The following is an 18,365-nucleotide window of genomic DNA, read 5'->3' as shown; positions in this document are numbered from 1 at the left end:
TTTTTACATTTTTAAGATCAGAATACTTTTGGAAATTAGGGTTAAAACTTCAGGGTGTTCCAAACCAAAGAATTCCCTAATTGCCCCTTTAAAATTTGTTACATCATCAACGAAATCGATATGGCACTATATGCATTTTATATCGGAGTGAATTAGCGTGCAACTCAGCTATAAAATCGAATAAACAGTCTTTAAAAGATGTACTGATTACGTTTATGAATTTAAGCGAGACTATTAAATTAAGTTCTGATTTCCTATAAATTAAATTAAAATAATGAGTGGGCAACACGACATGATGTGCCGCCTTTATAAATACCTTTCGGTTAACCGCCTGTTAATAATTGACAAGGTAACTCTTTCGGCGAGATCAATTTTTTAAATTAATACCCCATAAAGTGCATATACGACGACGTATTATGTCGGAAGAATATGTTTAGTTGTTTGGTTACAAGTTGGAAAACAATAAACACGTTTGTTAACAAATAATATAAGTTACTCTGTACTACATGAAAACATTAAGACACAAAGACATTTAAATGTCTATGATTTGACTACCTAAGAAGCCACCCAATTTTGAAACGATATGTGGTCCTGACCCAGTGCAGGACTTCACATCAAATAATAATAAAAATCCCCGACGACTGTATCGTCTTTAATTATCTGATAAAATCTTTTTTCACCAAAACATTAGTTTTCATCATATTTATATTTTAAAACAACAAGTAAAACCATAAAAATAAATAAACGTGTGTCATCACCAGGATTTAATGTCGCACACCACCCAAACAGTGGTTTTCGTTTTTAAAACTGGTTTGATGTATATTAATAGTTTTATTTGTTAAAGCTAAACAGTATTTTACCAGGTAATTACTGGTAAATTACAAATACTGTGTTTTTTGTCAGTTCAAATTTTGACACTGCTTTTCTCCCTGACTGTACCAAATTTTGTAGGGTTCTTCCGGTTACTGGATAAAGTAGGCTTTACAGGCAATTTTGTCTCGGACTGTCCTTTCAAACTGTGTTTCTATCAGTTCAAACTTTGACACTGCTTTTCTCCCTGACTGTACCAAATTTTTTACGGTTTCTCATGTTATTGGATAGGAAATTTAATGAGGATTCCAAAAATATGCTAAAAATAGTAATTTTCTCATTCTAAGTAGGTGTTACAGTCAATTTTGTCTTTGACTGTCCTTTCAAACTGTGTTTCTGTCTGTTCAAACTTTCACTGCTTTTCTCGCTGACTGTACCAAATCTTGTAGTGTTTTTTCAGGTTATTGGATAGGAAATTTAATGAGGATTCCAAAAATATGCTTAAAACACTAATTTTCTCACTCTAAGTAGGATTTACAGGCAATTTTGTCTTTGACTGTCCTTTCAAACTGTGTTTCTGTCAGTTCAAACTTTGACACTGCTTTTGACCCTGACTATACCAAATTTTGTAAGATTTCTCAGGTTACTGGATAGGAAATTTAATGAGGATTCCAAAAATATGCCTAAAACAGTCATTCTCTCACTCTAAGTAGGCTTTACAGGCAATTTTGTCTCTGACTGTCCTTTCAAACTGTGTTTCTGTCAGTTCAAATTTTGACACTGCTTTTCTCCCTGACTCTACCAAATTTTTTAGGGTTTCTCAGGTTACTGGATAGGAAATTTAATGAGGATTCCAAAAATATGCTTAAAACACTAATTTTCTCACTCTAAGTAGGATTTACAGGCAATTTTGTCTTTGACTGTCCTTTCAAACTGTGTTTCTGTCAGTTCAAACTTTGACACTGCTTTTGACCCTGACTATACCAAATTTTGTAAGATTTCTCAGGTTACTGGATAGGAAATTTAATGAGGATTCCAAAAATATGCCTAAAACAGTCATTCTCTCACTCTAAGTAGGCTTTACAGGCAATTTTGTCTCTGACTGTCCTTTCAAACTGTGTTTCTGTCAGTTCAAACTTTGACACTGCTTTTCTCCCTGACTGTACCAAATTTTGTAACTTTTTTCAGGTTATTGGATAGGAAATTTAATGAGGATTCGAAAAATATGCTTAAAACAGTCATTCTCTCACTCTAAGTAGGTTTTACAGGCAATTTTGTCTCTGACTGTCCTTTCAAACTGTGTTTCTCTCAGTTCAAATTTTGACACTGCTTTTCTCCCTGACTGTACCAAATTTTTTATGGTTTCTCAAGTTATTGGATAGGAAATTTAATGAGAATTTCAAAAATATGCTAAAAATAGTAATTTTCTCATTCTAAGTAGGTGTTACAGTAAATTTTGTCTCTGACTGTCCTTTCAAACTGTGTTTCTGTCAGTTCAAACTTTGACACTGCTTTTCTCCCTGACTGTACCAAATTTTGTCGCGTTTCTCAGATTATTGGATAGAAAATTTAATGAGGATTCCAAAAATATGCTTAAAACAGTAATTTTCTCACTCTAAGTAGGCTTTACAGGCAATTTTGTCTTTGACTGTCCTTTCAAACTTTGACACTGCTTTTGTCCCTGACTATACCAAATTTTGTAGGATTTCTCAGGTTACTGGATAGTAAATTTAATGAGGATTCCAAAAATATGCCTAAAACAGTCATTCTCTCACTCTAAGTAGGCTTTGCAGGCAATTTTGTCTCTGACTGTCCTTTCAAACTGAGTTTCTGTAAGTTCAAACTTTGACACTGCTTTTATCCCTGACTGTACCAAATTTTGTACGGTTTCTCAGGTTACTGGATAGTAAATTTAATAAGGATTCCAAAAATATGCTTAAAACAGTCATTCTGTCACTCTAAGTAGGTTTTACAGTCAATTTTGTCTCTGACTGTCCTTTCAAACTGTGTTTCTGTTAGTTCAAACTTTGACACTGCTTTTCTCCCTGACTGTACCAAATTTTGTAACTTTTTTCAGGTTATTGGATAGGAAATTTAATGAGGATTCGAAAAATATGCTTAAAACAGTCATTCTCTCACTCTAAGTAGGTTTTACAGGCAATTTTATCTCGGACTGTCTTTTCAAACTGTGTTTCTGTCAGTTCAAATTTTGACATTGCATTTCTCCCTAACTGTACCAAATTTTGTAGGGTTTCTCAGGTCACTGGATAGGAAATTTAATGAGGATTCCAAAAATATGCTAAAAATAGTAATTTTCTCACTCTACGTAGGTTTTACAGGTCATTTTGTCTCTGACTGTACTTTCAAACTTTGTTTCTGTCTGTTCAAACTTTAACACAGCTTTTCTCCCTGAGTGTACTAAATTTTATAGTGATTTTTCAGGTTGTTGGATAGAAAATTTAATGAAAATTTTCAAAATGTCATCTTCTCACTCCAAGTGGGTTTCACAAGCAATTTGGTCGCTGACTGTCAAACTGTGCTCAAAAGTTGCAAAAATCAGGCTTTAGAAAAGTTTTCTTGTAGTATTCGATACAAAACGTGTTTCTGAAATTTATGACAGTTATTTTGAGATTAGTCACGTGACTGTCTAGCTAAATTATCCTCCAAAAACCACGTGATATCTGTCACTAATGTCAAAATTTAACTAGAATTAACAAGTAGCTTAATAGTAACAAAAATTACAGTTTTCTTACCAAAAAAAGACGTTCTGAGGTTTATGACAGTTATTTTGGCAATTGTCAGTTTATAAATGTAAATTACAATTTGTTTAAATAATTAAGACATCCATTGGCCACAAGTCATAGTCACGTGAGCATTCAACCAATGAAACTTGACATTTACTGAGTTTCTGAGTTGGAAACCAGTCAGGGATTGTCTCTGCAAACAGACTTATTATGTCATTTTGAACAACTATTGTTAATTGCTTTGTGGCTAAACCAAAAATAGAACTTTTTGAAATTTAGGGATTTCAAATTTAACTAAAAAACACAGTTTTCTATATTTTTTTTTGGCAACTAAATGAAAGAAAATTGCATGGTAGACCCGAAAAATTCCAATCTAAACTAATAAGCAATTTCGTAGAGAGGCTGGGCCCAAAAAATCCCATTTTGTCAAATATAGGTAATAATGATTTTTTTTTGGGGTGTATGTTTTCTAATCTCGTATGCAGATCCCGTTCCTGTTTGCTTTACCGCAGTAAAGGGTACCTACCACCATCAGGGCACCAAATAATAGGTTGGAGGCACGTGGTTCCACAGCTCTGCGGCGTCTTACCATGGGCGTGGCCGCACGTCTTCTCCTTGACAAGCCATTTAGTCGGCAGCGGTTCGGGGTACTTGACCCGTACGGTACTACATTGTAATTAGCCAAATTAACAATAAAACAACCAAACGGGATGGTATTAATGTTAATTAAGCCGGCGTTTTCTGGAAATTAGTCTGCCACTTAACGTGATTCTTGTCGCTCTTTCTGACTCTCTGAAACTGGGAACCATTCGATTTAATCGTACTTTGGCGCGGTTCCATTACTTTAAATTCAGTACAAAATAACTTAAAGTTTAGAATCACTTTATCAGTTGCTGGAATAGTTAAAAACTTTGTGCTTTTTGTTCTCTTACGTTATAAGTTTGATTGAATTAAGATAAGTACTGTTTTTGACCAATCAATTTGTGGGTCGGCTGTCTTAATTTGTTATTTATTGTTTTATGGCTAAACTAAACTAAGTCGTGCTTTGACTGTGATAGATCAGGTGCAAAATGTCATAGTCATAGGTTATATCCCGAGACGTTCAAGTTTTATCGGGTAAACTGTGCATAGGTGATTTTTTGCAAAATTTTGCTTGGAAAATGATTGAGACTAAATAATTCGACGATAAAATCCTGAGACCGCAGGTCGAAGGATTTTTTCCAAAGAATTATTTAGTCGAAACCATTTGCCTAAAAGAAAAATTTTGCAAAAAACCTACCAATGCACATTTTACGTGATAAAACGTGAACGCCGAGGGGTATATGTCAAGATTATTTCCTGAAAACTCACATTTTAGTTTATTAACAAGAAAACACCTTAGTTAGAACACAAATACTAAACTAAACGTGATGAAATTAATGATAATATTGAACTCACCCCAGCAGACGACAGATTTTCGTTCAGCCATGTATATTTTTGTTTACATTTCAGATTGACAATCAGACGTCATAAATATTTTAATTTATGTAATTTTTTAATGGAAACTACGTTACAGTGATTTATTAATTGTTAATATTGAAGAAGATAACTTAAATTTTATAAGTGCCTAAATCCCGTTTCGTTTAATATCAAATTTTCTTCAAAAAACGTATTCGAAAAAGGTAGGTGGTGTTTAATCACTGTTAAATTTTAGCAGCCTGGGATTTAATCAGTATAAAACGGTTTCCATTGGTGGAACTAGAAAGGTTCTCGGAATTTGATTGGCTGCTGGTACAAAGAAGGAAATAATCAAATTAAAACCTAGTTTAGGGTCAGATAAAATTATTAATTTAACTAGTGAGTAAAATAATATAAACAAACACCCTGTACATATTATATAAAATGAAATATTTTAGGAATAAACACCAGAGTGAACATAAAGTAAGCTTCGTTTATTATTGTGATATCATCGAGGAATTAAAAAAGTGCTAGTAACTGTATGAACGTAATAACTTGATATTAGTCACTGATATTGTTAATTAGATTTGGACACACGACATTATCTGTCTGACATGTTTAGTGATCTGTGGTCCTTGATGGTTAGACTAAACAACCCATCGGGCCCAGACACATTTTTCAAAATTTAGGAATCATATTTAATTAGTTAACTAATCACTGGTCAGGCACGAATTTCCAAGTAACCGTGACATTAGGATGATTTGTATATTATGCGAGTACCACCCCGAGGAAAAGAAAACGAACAAGAAGCTAAACCCGCGGCGTTTTCGTAATTACCTGCTTTACACCAGGACCACATTCGATGCATAGTAAATATTCGGTAAACATGGTTAAGTTGACAATGGCTTTTCTTTTCGTAGATATGATTGTCAGTTTTTGAATTTCCCAGTCAACTCCCCCGATATTGAATTGCTACCTAAGTAAGGTACCACATTTGGGTGATAAAAAAATCAGGGAGAGTTGATGGGTGTCCAAATTAAATGGAGACTACCAAGCAATATAAATCGCGATACTCATCTGGGTTCACAGCAAGAGATCGGCTCGTCACCTCGTTGGCAGCATGCCTCCGATTTCCAAACGACTTCTGAAGCTCATTGAAAGAGAAATACTTAAATTGGATTTGAGGGTCATATGCCACTGTAGTTATTTGGTATCAGTGGGAGGCCAGTTATAAACGTGGAGCTTCTAAAAATTGTTGGTCAACGACCAAATTCCACTAAATAAGTGACACGAAAAGAACCATTCAAAATAGAGTCGTAAACCGGGTTAATCCGACAAGAACCTGCCCGGCAATACGAATAAATTCGAAAAGCCAAAGACGCTAACGTCATCATGAGAGTTCCTCATTAACAATAAATCTCTATAATAAAGTCATCGGCTTGAAAAGCGATTCTTCAACGAAAGAGCGGTACCTTCCCTCCATTATCATGTAAAAGTTACTTAAAAATTGTACAAAGCCGCCGCGACAGCCAGATTCGTGTCCCATTGAGTGCGCGAAGCCTGTACCTTTATTATTTCGATTTTAATACTGAATTATGGGTCACAATGTTATGACTTTTGACTTTAATCTTCGACTTGTCTTAATCGAAACGAGGGTTATCTTGATAAATTGGAATTTCACTCCTACGCGGCCTCGAACAGAACCACGAGGAGAAAAAAACATGAAAACTGGAGCAAAAAGCGGTAACGTCGGTGACTGAAAAAAACGCGAAGAAAAAGGTACTCGTGGTGGTCATAACGCGTAAGTGGAATTAAAATAATTAACGTAATAACGAGTGGGGCCGTGTGCCTCACCTGCCTTGCAGCCTGGTGCCATTTTTGAATGCGGATATTTATTTGGTCAAACGCATTGCGGCTTTCTTCATTAATATTTATGAGGCCGAAACGCGCTATTGGCAGGTGCCGATTACTTGACGTATTGCTCAAAATCGATACCGACCAAAAACTTGAAAAACAAAACAAACTGTTATTACAAGTATTTATCAACCGTATAATTAAAACCTTCAATCAAGGTTTTTCCGGGTTCTCAATTCCTTCTAAATTTATGTAACCCAATCTTAAAACGCACTTTTAAAATACCAATTCACAATAAAGATAATATCTGTGTCTCCTATTAATTGGTTTCGACTCATATCCGCCATACAACTTCCGAATTGTCTACACAATTACTCACAGATTGCCTTCTTATCTCTGATAACAAACCAAGTTAAAACACTGCGAGTCAGTGCTGGAAAAACATTCCTAATTACAAACTGAGTAAGATCGGCTGAATTAAAATCACTAATGGAGATGGGTAGTTGTTGTTGCTCGCAAAGTTATGACGTAGTCAGTTACTCTGCTAATACGGCTGAAGAAGATTTCGAAGCTGTTGAAGTGCCTAGTGAGGAAGTTTCCCTGAATCAGGAAGTTGCTGAAGAAAACGAATCTCGTACAGAAGAAATGCTCAGGAAGAGTGAACCAACCGCGACCAAAAGACCCAAATCCTTAAAACGACCTTTACTAGTGACAATTGAAGAAAGTCAAGTAAGATGTAGTTACAGAGGGGAAAAGGTGGTTTTTGAAAAAGTACAAACAGCCGCACCCCCACCTACTAAAAGGACTATTTCTGTAGAGGCCAAGTCCACTGACTTTATTGTGGATGGACCCCAGATGGAAGGTATAGGCCCCGATGGGAGTTTTATGATTTGTTTCAATAAATTTGAAATGAAGAACGGGTGAATGTGTCAGAAAGACAGAGTACATTTAATTTGTTCTATATCACATAGATATATAGAATTCCAGTTGGAATGTCCTGGTAAGGATTTTTTATACGCACAGATTTTTGTATTTTTGTATATCTAGTTATAATATGTAATATAAAAATAAACCATGACAAAACTTGAACAAGAACTGAATAGTTTTAATCCCTCAACAGACGAAAGGTACTAAAAATAATCTCCACGAAAACCCACTAAACCAAACAAATGATTCAAGCTTGCAGATTAAATGATGTACATAATTGGCATCGACATTCTTAATAGACCTCCCATATTTATGGCAAGAAAATTTCCATGACCCCATATCGTTTATGTCAATTTATTATTTTACTTCAGGAGTGTTCCATCCATAATTGAAAAATATCTTTTGCTGTGGTTTTTTGAAAGTGAATCTGACTTTCTCACAGCTTTTCTGAGATTTTGGTACCAAAATTGCGTGTACGGAACCACTCGAAATGCTGATGGGGGGCTCTTAATAAATCCACTCTGGTAAAGTAATTAAAAAGCTTTGACAAAACCTCGGTAGGACGTCACGATTGCCAGACCCAGACCTATGTTCACCCTATTGACTTTATAAGTGGGAGTTGTGCGGTTGTGGGAAAAATCAAGGCTTTGTTGTTATTGTTGTACAACTGTTTCATGACCTATTATGAAGGTTTTATCTAGTTTATCAATGTAGTAATCACAATTAATATTGCTTCCTATGATGTCACTAGATTAGTGGATAACGATCGTAAATCAAATACGGGTATTTAAGGAATTTTTTAGTGTTGACTTGTAAAATCCGTTGATGTCATTTGATCAGTTACGCGAGAGTATTAAATGATGATTTAATTGACTAAGAAGTATAATTAGAAGTGAGTCTATTGAGTAGGTACTGAGTATACAATTATTGATAAATACTGTAAAAATTTCTTAATAAATTCCACCAGTATTACTCACTTAATTATTACATAGTATAGCAAAGGGTATATTTATACCAGAGAACCTTAAATTAAGCACAAAAAATGTTTCACTTTTGAAAAAGTACTTAGAAAAACTTTAAAGTTAAGTACTTTTTGAAATTCAATATCTCGGTAACATGATGAGCTATAGAGGCCAATTTTAACTCATTTTGTAGTGTTTTTTATGCTTTTTCGAATGGCGTTGGAACGAATTTTCTGCGAGTTTAAATAAAAGAGCTACAATTTTTCGAAAAGTATAAAAACTCAATTTTTGTCAAAAGCGTAATTTTAGCAAATTTTTATTTTGCTCCATAAGGGTTCCAATGCACAGCAAAAAGCATATTTATACCAAAGAACCTTAAATTAGGTGAAATAAGTACAAAAAAAGCACTTAAAAATTTTTCACTTTTCAAAAAATTCGAAAGAATGGGGGGGTATTAGAGGTGTTTTTTAAGTACTTTTTGAAATTCAATATCTCGGTAACATGATGAGCTATAGAGGCCAATTTTAACTCATTTTGTAGTATTTTTTATGCTTTTTCGAATGGCGTTGGAACGAATTTTCTGCGAGTTTAAATAAAAGAGCTACAATTTTTCGAAAAGTATAAAAATTCAATTTTTGTCATAAGCGTAATTTTAGCAAATTTTTATTTTGCTCCATAAGGGTTCCAATGCACAGCAAAGGGTATTTTTATACCAAAGAACCTTTTTACCTTAATTTCAGTAAGGGAGTGCCAAAGGGCCTAGAACGTGTCTTGATACCGTGGCGAAGGAAACATTTCGAAACACCTAAAGGCAATCTATATTCTATATACAGGGTGTCCAAAAATAGCATTAAATTAAAGTTTTATGATTTTAATTGAACCAAAATTAAAACTGTCAAGAAAAGCATTAATTTTTGAACCAAATTTGTATCGAATAACAATTTATCATTCCAAAAATGTGATCTACATAAAAAAACCAGTCGTGTACCGGAACTACTTCCCATTAAACCGACTTTTTCCCAGTGATAATAAATGGCCGATTAATCTGTGAGTTTTTATTGTTTCGCGACAGCCGAACTTGTCCTGTCATTGGTCAAAATAATTTACTACCGATCCGTTCTTGTACCTTGTAAGGGACTAAGCTGGCAACAACTTGCGTAATGTGGAAATTATGCAAATACTTATGGGAACATTTTTGGCGAGCTAAAGGGCATTGTGTTTCGTAACCGAGCGTGTTATTTTCGGGACTTCCCGTAGAAAAAACCTCATTGTTTTGGTTTGGGATAATTAAAATATATGTGCCGACATTAAGGGTGAGCTATTTCAAGATTTTAGGGCTCCCGGGTATTTTTTTTTGGGCTCAGGTAAGTTTTAACGGTAAAGATGAGTTTCGTGGTGATCATCGTTGAAGCTTTTTCGTAACTAGTTTCGAACCAACAATCAATCATAAAAATAAACCCGTCGTTCCGGTCAAATGGCTGATACTGGAGTTCTCAAGCTCCTATTCACCGAAACTGACTGGATAGTGACGCCGTATAGTACATAGAGCTACCCTAATTTTCAGTTTACCTGTATATCGAAAAACAAGTTCCTAAAAGACGTCGTGGGAACTACGCATACGAGACCTTTCGATCCTCTGACCGTTTTGAAAATAAATAAGGTGTCCTTTTGTGCTGGGTAGTCCTTAAAGTTCTTTCTCCTTCGGGACTTATGCCACCAATCTATTCAGCAATTTGAAAGCGAATGCCAACCGTTAAAATATGAACATGAAAATGTGAAATTGAAGTTTTTATAGTAAAAATTGCTGTAATAACCACTTTAAAACTCAAATTAAAAATAGTTACAACTTAAATCGTTCGAACCCACTTCAGCCACATGCTACTCAGACATAGAAAAATTTTTGTTGTAAAAACCGATTTTCGGCACATGTGGTTGTCGCTTTTAACGGAAGTTTCTGATAATCAGGGTGAAATATGACCGACAAGTGACCGACCATATCTCATTTGGATGTTATTTGGCTACTTTTTCATAAAACAAAGTCATAACATTTCATTTGTTTTTTGGAATTTGAGTCATTTCAGTCAAGATTCAACTAAATTAACTATATTTTGGTTGATTCTTATTGCCCAAGAAATGCTCTTTTCAACAATAACGAATTTGTTAAAATTGGTCAAACCGTTAAGAAGTTAAAGCAGGTTACGCCATCTTTGTTTTTGAAATAACAGAAATTTCTTTTTAACGAAAATGATAGATAAATTGGTTCGCTTTAAAAATGTGGAAAAAACTAGTTTATTGTGCAAAATTTTTAGAACATGCAATTTAAAAATTTAAGATAGCAGTTACGGCCTCTGGTGGACATTTTTAGAACTTGAAAATATTTTTCAACGATTCTTCATGGCCGATTTACCTAAAAAATTTCGTACGACGAACGGTTCCCGAGATATGGTCGAGGAACAGTCTTATTGGGTCACCCGGTACGTAATTTGAATCATTTAAAGTCGGTTCCAGATTTATATTTTATAGGCAATTTTACTACATTTTGTGTGATCCTTATTATAAAAGAAATCTCGTAAAATGTATATTTAGATGATTGTAGTGTATAATAGTATACTATTCAACGAGTATGTAATGATAGCTATTACTAACAAAGTCAATAATCAAAAATTCCAAAAAAACCAAACAGAAAATGGCAGGAAACAGACTTAACTGACATGATGATGATTTGGGTATTTGGGCAGTTACGAACCTGAAACTTTCACTGGGGGTAGTAAATTGAACCTCAAAACCAGGATCGCACTGAAAAATTTTAAGAAAAAATCCTGGTATTCATTAAACTGGAATAAGCAAACAGAAAATACCAGAAAACACACTCAACTAACTCAAGAAAGACAATTTTTTTATTTTTGATGTAAATTTTACAATATTTTAACGAGTATTTCGATTTAACTGTGATACTACGTGTGAGACTAAATGTGTGTGTGTTTCGGTAGTCAGTTTTGAAAATTCCACCTTCTTAATACCCTTAACAACTATCAAGGGGCCCAATGAAACATTCTGAAGGAACTAAAGTTTGTGGAACAGAAAAGAATGCCTTTTCTAATAGAAAACACTGTCACAATGAAACAGCTCATATATTTACTTACTCCCAAGAAAAGTTTTTACAAGAACCCTACAAAAACTAAGTTTATTCAAGCCAGTGGTTCTCCAAGAAACATGGATATAGAGTAAAGGTGTATTTAGCAGAAGCTGACAAGGTGATTTACCTAATACTATAAAAAGAACTCTGGTAGAGGTATTAATGAGGTGCTAATACTAAATAGCTTATGTTTCAGGTACCTTTATTTGCCTAATCTGGAGTTTGCTTATAGTGCTTTGAAAGGGTCCAAATTTAAAAAGTCCCATTATCAATTGCTCTAAAAGGTGTTTGAAGCTGTGGTTATGATGGTGTTGTCAAAATCCATATGCAAAGTGTTGAAAAAACAAATTTCTAGTAAGTTTCAGGTGATATTAGAAAGATATAAGTTACTTAATATGTAAATTTGATCAAATGCCATTATTTTGCAGAATTAGCCCTTATAAATTTTGCCATATCTTCTCTGACTATAATAAGGCTAGAAACAGATAGTGCTACTGTTAAATACTTTTACATCAGATAGTAGGTTAAATTACTATTTTAATTGTATTATTTACACATTATGAAATATACAACTACATTTTTTAGAAGTACACTCGAGTTTCTTTTTTATCAGAAGTTTAGTTTTTTTCATAAATAATCATAAAATTATATAATTTCTTTAACTGAGGTACCTACCTGCTCTTACAACAAATTGAACTGAAATTGAAAAAACATATTAAATAAATCACACAACAAAACCAAGTTGATATGTTATTTAATGCTGGGTAAATTTACAAAAGAAAATAAATAAGCTCACAAAACCAAGAAGCAAATTCTTAAAACACCAACAATTCTGTTATAAGTTAAAACACTGCTTTAGGATTTAATAGTCTCCAGGATACAGACATTTCCTTTCGTTTCTTGAAAATTTTATGGAATAATTCTTGAAACGTTGGTATTGGGCTGTTAATGACTCATTTGAATGCACCTAGTTGTGATGTTCTATCCAGATAAATGAAATTGAATGTGGTTGTTGTTCCCAAGCCAAAGTTTGATTGGAACTTTCCGCCTTTGTTTACCACCAAGTGTTGCAAGTTTTCCAGTTTGGTAAAGAAAAATCTTAAATTTTACGATGGTCTCGCAATAACAACACTAATTAATAAACTTAAACAACCCTAAATTAAGTTTTTATTTCATCTGTTTGTAGTTTTTGCTGTTGGAAAAACCTTAATTTGACCAACTGTCAATTACGTCATTGTGACGTCAAAAAAGCTCTTCTCGCTCTATGGAACGTGAAAACGAATGCGGCCCATATTGCACCAGTAACTTACGAGGTAAGAAACGTCAAAAAGTCGATTTCTTTGATTGGTCGAGGACTGCCTGAAGATACACACACATACAAGTAAAAAGTCGTATGATAAATTGTTCTCGTTTTGGTTAGGCCAGTTTTACCAAACGAAGACAAGTTGGTAGAAATGATATAACAACCGGGGAGTCGTCAATAAATCTCCAGTAATGAAAATTTATTTGCAATACGCAATTTAGAAAAGCATAACTCAAGTATTTTGCTTATTATTGTGGTTGACGTGAGTCGTTATTTCTGGTCGCTTCCTTCTTGAAGGATTACGTTAAAAATGATGGAAATCATTCTGATTGAGACTGGATTTTGCAGAAACAAAATATCAGGGCTGAACAGACTGCATGCCTGACAAAATAAAAATAATTCCTTTCCACCCCATTTAGGTTGTAATAGGATTAAAAAACGGTCTAGCCCACGTGCGTCCGATTTGAAATTCTCTTCCTGAAAAACTAGAGATGGGGCTACGCTTTACACCAAATACTAGACACGATTTTCATTTTGATTTTATTGCAGTGCCCTGACACTATTTTCGACCAAGTTGAGAATATTTAAACGTTTAAAAAACAGTCTGACAAGATATGTTTTAGGTTTTAAAGTTATGGTAGAACCCATCCCTAAAATCTAAATCCATAGAATAAAAAGAAAAACTGTCGCAAATCAAACAGGATGACACACATAAAGAATTGTCACACAGGCCAACCTAATCAAACAAAGGTACAAAAGGGACTGCGGAACAGAAAAAGAAACAGTTTGTAAACACGGCGGAAATGTTTGCTCAGTTAAATGTTTAAATATTTGTTCCTGTGTCTATGGGCAAACTACTTACTACTGGTTGATCTTGATCGAACCATATTTTTCTCATGGGTTTTATGTATACCAAATACACTTTTTTGGTACTTAGTTGTATCAAGATTAAGTCTCCCACGACCTACGTCACTGACTACTCATTCGGTCATTCGGTTCCCTTTTTAAGAGCCGAGAACAAGTTCTTTTTTCCTGGCTGAGACGCATTTTACCGGGACTAGTAATAATACGTCTGAAATTCATGAATGGACGTCCGCGAGACGGGATCAAGTCGAATAATAAGCCTTGGCTTTGGGGTATCTAAAGAATACCACTTCAGGTTCAATGTCAGCCGTGTCCTTTATAAATATCGGTGCACCACATGTTTGTGCATGAAAGTCGGATCGGAAAAACGGAAATCACTATGATCAAGACCATACTTTGGGGATTTAAAATAAAATACGGAACTCGTCAACAAAACAAAAAAAAACGAAAAAGGCACTTAAGCACCCACAACTTTCGCCAGACCAGTAAAACCATATGGGTTCAGATGTTACTCGGTGGTTTCGCCAAGGAAATGCACTTCACGACGATTGAATAACGCTGCAAGCCAAATGTCGGATACGCACTCCCGTATAAAAATAGATAGTTCGTTCTGTAAAGTGGCACATGTGTCCCTAATTGCCATTCTGCAACATGTGGCTTACCTCCAAGAATTTGATAATGTCGTGTTCTTTTATTCACTTGAATGTTACGTTTTTTATTCACTCCTTTATTCAAACCACAGTTATAATTTTCAAAAAACCGTTAGAATCTTCTTTAAAAAATTCCCACATTCACGTGCATTTACAAATTTGATACATTTTTTTTTTCAGTACCTGAAAAACGAGATTATCACCCCAAAAACGTCCCTTTGTTGTCCTGAGATTTTTCTGTAAAATCCGTTATACGTCGACACTTATTCATCTTCCTCCCCTATTTACAATAACCAGACTGGAAATTTTTTATACTCACTTTATAAAGCAAACATTCTCAAAAATTGCTTTAAATTAAAAGAAAAAACTTAATCACCGCTCTGAAAGTAGTACAATTAAATAAATCTCCACTGAAATGTTCATATACGTCTTGAAACTATGCGAACAATCAATTTTCAGGTAATCGGAATGTGATAAAAGTGCTGTTTTCTGGCTCGAAGCTCGTCCCTAATTACTCTTTATTATTAAATCAGCCAAAAAAGTTTATAATTGCCCAAGTCTGCAAAGGGAATTCACCTCGGCTCGTTTTAACCATTAAATAAAATTATTTGGCGCAGATAACTTTACGACGGTTTAAATTACTTTAAAAAAGCAGTTAGTCTTCTTTTTTAATTGTGTTGACTATCCATAGACCTATAAAACTTCTTAAATAATAATTCACATGAGTATTGTTAGTCAGCATTCTGTATAACTCGTAACCCTAAATCTAAAATTTTTACATGAAAATTGGTCTGATAAAATCCGTTAAAAGTAAAACAATAATGTTGCTCAGAAGATGGAAAGATGAAAATAAAAACACACTGGCAGGTATCGAAATTAAAATATTAATAGACTGTAAGATAGAATTTTTAAAAGAGTGTAAGATAAAAGATCAAAATCAAAATAAGAGTCCAAATAAAAAAATGTTGTCTTAAGGTAATATAACGTGCTTAATACTTTTAGGATCATTTGAATCAGAAATTTCTGTAAATAATACAACTAAACATGCTGCTAAGATGTATTAAAATTCACTTGTGACCAGTTTTCATAGTTTCCAGGTAAACTGAAAGACTAGTTTTGAAAATTGACTTAAAATTGATTTCAGAAGCTTAAAAATTGTGTTTGTAACCAGTTTTCATGCAAATCGAGAGACTTTAATATTGAAAATTGACTTGAAGACATAAAATACTGCTTTTTCTAGAATTTTTGACTACAAAATCATTCATCTACCTTAAAAATTGACTTGAACATCAAAAAGTAACTTTGAACTAATGAAAAGTGACATCAGAAGCTTAAAATTTGCATTGGAAGTGAGTTTTCATAATTTGAAGACATATTTCAATATTTTAGTCTTGAAAATAGTCTTAGTTACAGGACATTGACATTAGATTCATAAAAATTGTCTTGAAAAGTAACTTTTCGTATTTTTTACTTTGCTTTTCATTTTCTTATAATGTTGGACTATTTTTAGTGCTTCAAAACTGCTTTCAGCTTGGAAAATCGACTATTTTCACCAAGTTATTAACAAAGCAAACTTAAAAAACAATTTCTATATTCTTCATAGACTTAAAATGGCACTCCAAGCTTTGTCACTATTGTATCACCTTCTAGACACCTCAGTGAGTATTTCTTAAAAATCTAGACGGTTTTTAGTGCTTCAAGGCTGTTTTCAGTGCCTCAGATCGAGTTTCAAGACTATCAAGACAAAGTTTTTGATTTATCAGGCCTAAAAGCCAGTTCGTACACTGTCCATAGTCTTGAAAATGTTATTTCAAGCTTCTTCACTATTAAATTGACTTCTACACTCATAGGTGCAATAAATTGTAGCATATCTAAGAAATTCAGAGTGTTTTCAGTAATTTTTAAGACTGAAAAATCGAGTTTAAGACTATTTTGAAAAGTCAAGTTTCTTCAGTAATAAATTTTGGTACCAAATGCTACGATATTAGTCTTAAGAACTAATTTTTAGAAATGAAATAGTCCGAAAATTTAATTTACTTCTAGACTTGTTCCAGTTCAGAAAATTGAGTTGTACACCAATTAAAGTCCTGAAAATAGACTTTTGGACTGTCTTTAGTCCTAGTAAAGTCAGTTCTAGCCAACTTTAAAACCTATAAGACTCTTAAGACTATTCCTAGTAATAAATAGCAAGTTTTTAGACTATTAAGTACAAATTTGGACTCTCACAAGTCTTGAATGTTCAGTTTTACACTATAAAACGATTTTTTAAATTAAAATTTACTTTTAATACTTTTATTTTTTGATTAGCTATCAAATGGTGAATTATTGACACTTAAAACTGGACTACCCTGTATAAGAGTCTTAAAGTGGTAATTTATTTAGAATTGAATGGAAAAGTGCACTATCAAATCGTCCAGTAGGGAAATCAAAGTCAACTAAAAGGGTCAATTAAGAAATTGTTCTACGCCCTATGACCACCAGGACAAACATGTCCTAGAAGGGACTTTCACGTAATAAAATATACCGAGTATCCCGCCAAACTGACTTACCTGTGCCGGCCAGTTGTTTTGTTTACCATACGCATCGGGGGACCCTTATATGACCAGTGGATCACAATCATGAGGAAAAGGACAAGATATCAAATATGTAAAATATTTAGGGTTATGTATCTCAATATGTTAGGCAACTATTTACAGAGTTTTTGTATATTGGAGACACATTTTGGCAACCATCCAAATTGTCGTGACTGTGACGTCATTTCAATTCTGTTTGATTTTTAATATACAAAAATAGGTTCCAAAATGAAGCATCTTAATTTGCTTATATGTCACTCAAGAAAACTGCCACTCTGTAAACTACTTCATTGTACTGTCATTAACTGGGTTGTTTTGACAATTATAGGGTGGTTCAATATACCAATTTGTGTGTGAAATTCTCTTTTGACCACCCTGTATAGCGTTTGTACCTAAAACGTCGAATAACTGAGTTATTTACTGTTAAAACTGAGTTGTTTGACTTTGACAGTTTTTACTGTGACAGCCCATAACTTTGTTATTTTCACAGTTACAGAGTGGTTTAATATACCAATTTGTAGCCCTTGAAATTGTCTTTTGACCACCCTGTATAGTAGAAATGTCACACTTCCGAAAGACTAAAACTTTTATACCGAGAATGTGTTGTCCAGAAGGAATTTTTTTTTCAAAATTCATAATATTTTGAAAAATGTTGAGGTTAGGTACACAACATTTTTCAGAAAGTTTCCGGTAATTTTCCGGGAAAAATTGGAAAATCTGTAAATTCAAAAATAATTCGTTTTTTAATTATAATAATTGTACAACAATCCGATATCAATTCAAATAAAGTTTAATGTACTTTTAATCATTTACTCCCGTTTGAACCGTCGTTTTGTGAGCCGAGCTTAATTTAAGTGTGGGTCAGACTGTGACAGCACAGTGACAGTACAGGTGAAAAAAGTCACACTCTAAACCACACTTAACTTAGCTATGCTTAAAATACGACTTAAATTATCTCATTAGAATGCATGATAAGTTTAATACTAACAATGACAAGTTTGATAGTTTTTTTCCCTATCAAGGAAAATTTTCATTTAAGCAAGTAACACAAAAAATATTGGTATAGACAAAAATTATTGGCCTTTAAAGGTATGTATATTGTCCC

The 18,365-nt window shown here is 33.7% G+C and overlaps 1 long non-coding RNA gene across 1 annotated transcript; it reads left to right on the top strand.

Annotated features, from left to right (window-relative positions):
* Positions 1 to 3,805: 3,805 nt before the first annotated feature.
* Positions 3,806 to 4,263, top strand: LOC145736042 (uncharacterized). The gene is made up of 2 exons (XR_014179826.1): positions 3,806 to 3,990; positions 4,040 to 4,263. It is a non-coding gene; the product is annotated as an uncharacterized LOC145736042 (long non-coding RNA).
* The last annotated feature ends 14,102 nt before the right edge of the window (positions 4,264 to 18,365 follow it).

This window comes from Ips typographus, linkage group LG11, assembly GCF_016097725.1.
Source record: "Ips typographus isolate SLU linkage group LG11, UJ_Ityp_2.0, whole genome shotgun sequence".
Classification (NCBI taxonomy): domain Eukaryota; kingdom Metazoa; phylum Arthropoda; class Insecta; order Coleoptera; family Curculionidae; genus Ips; species Ips typographus.
The sequence above is the reverse complement of the archived record's forward strand: the minus strand, read 5'-3'. Positions and strand labels throughout refer to the sequence as shown.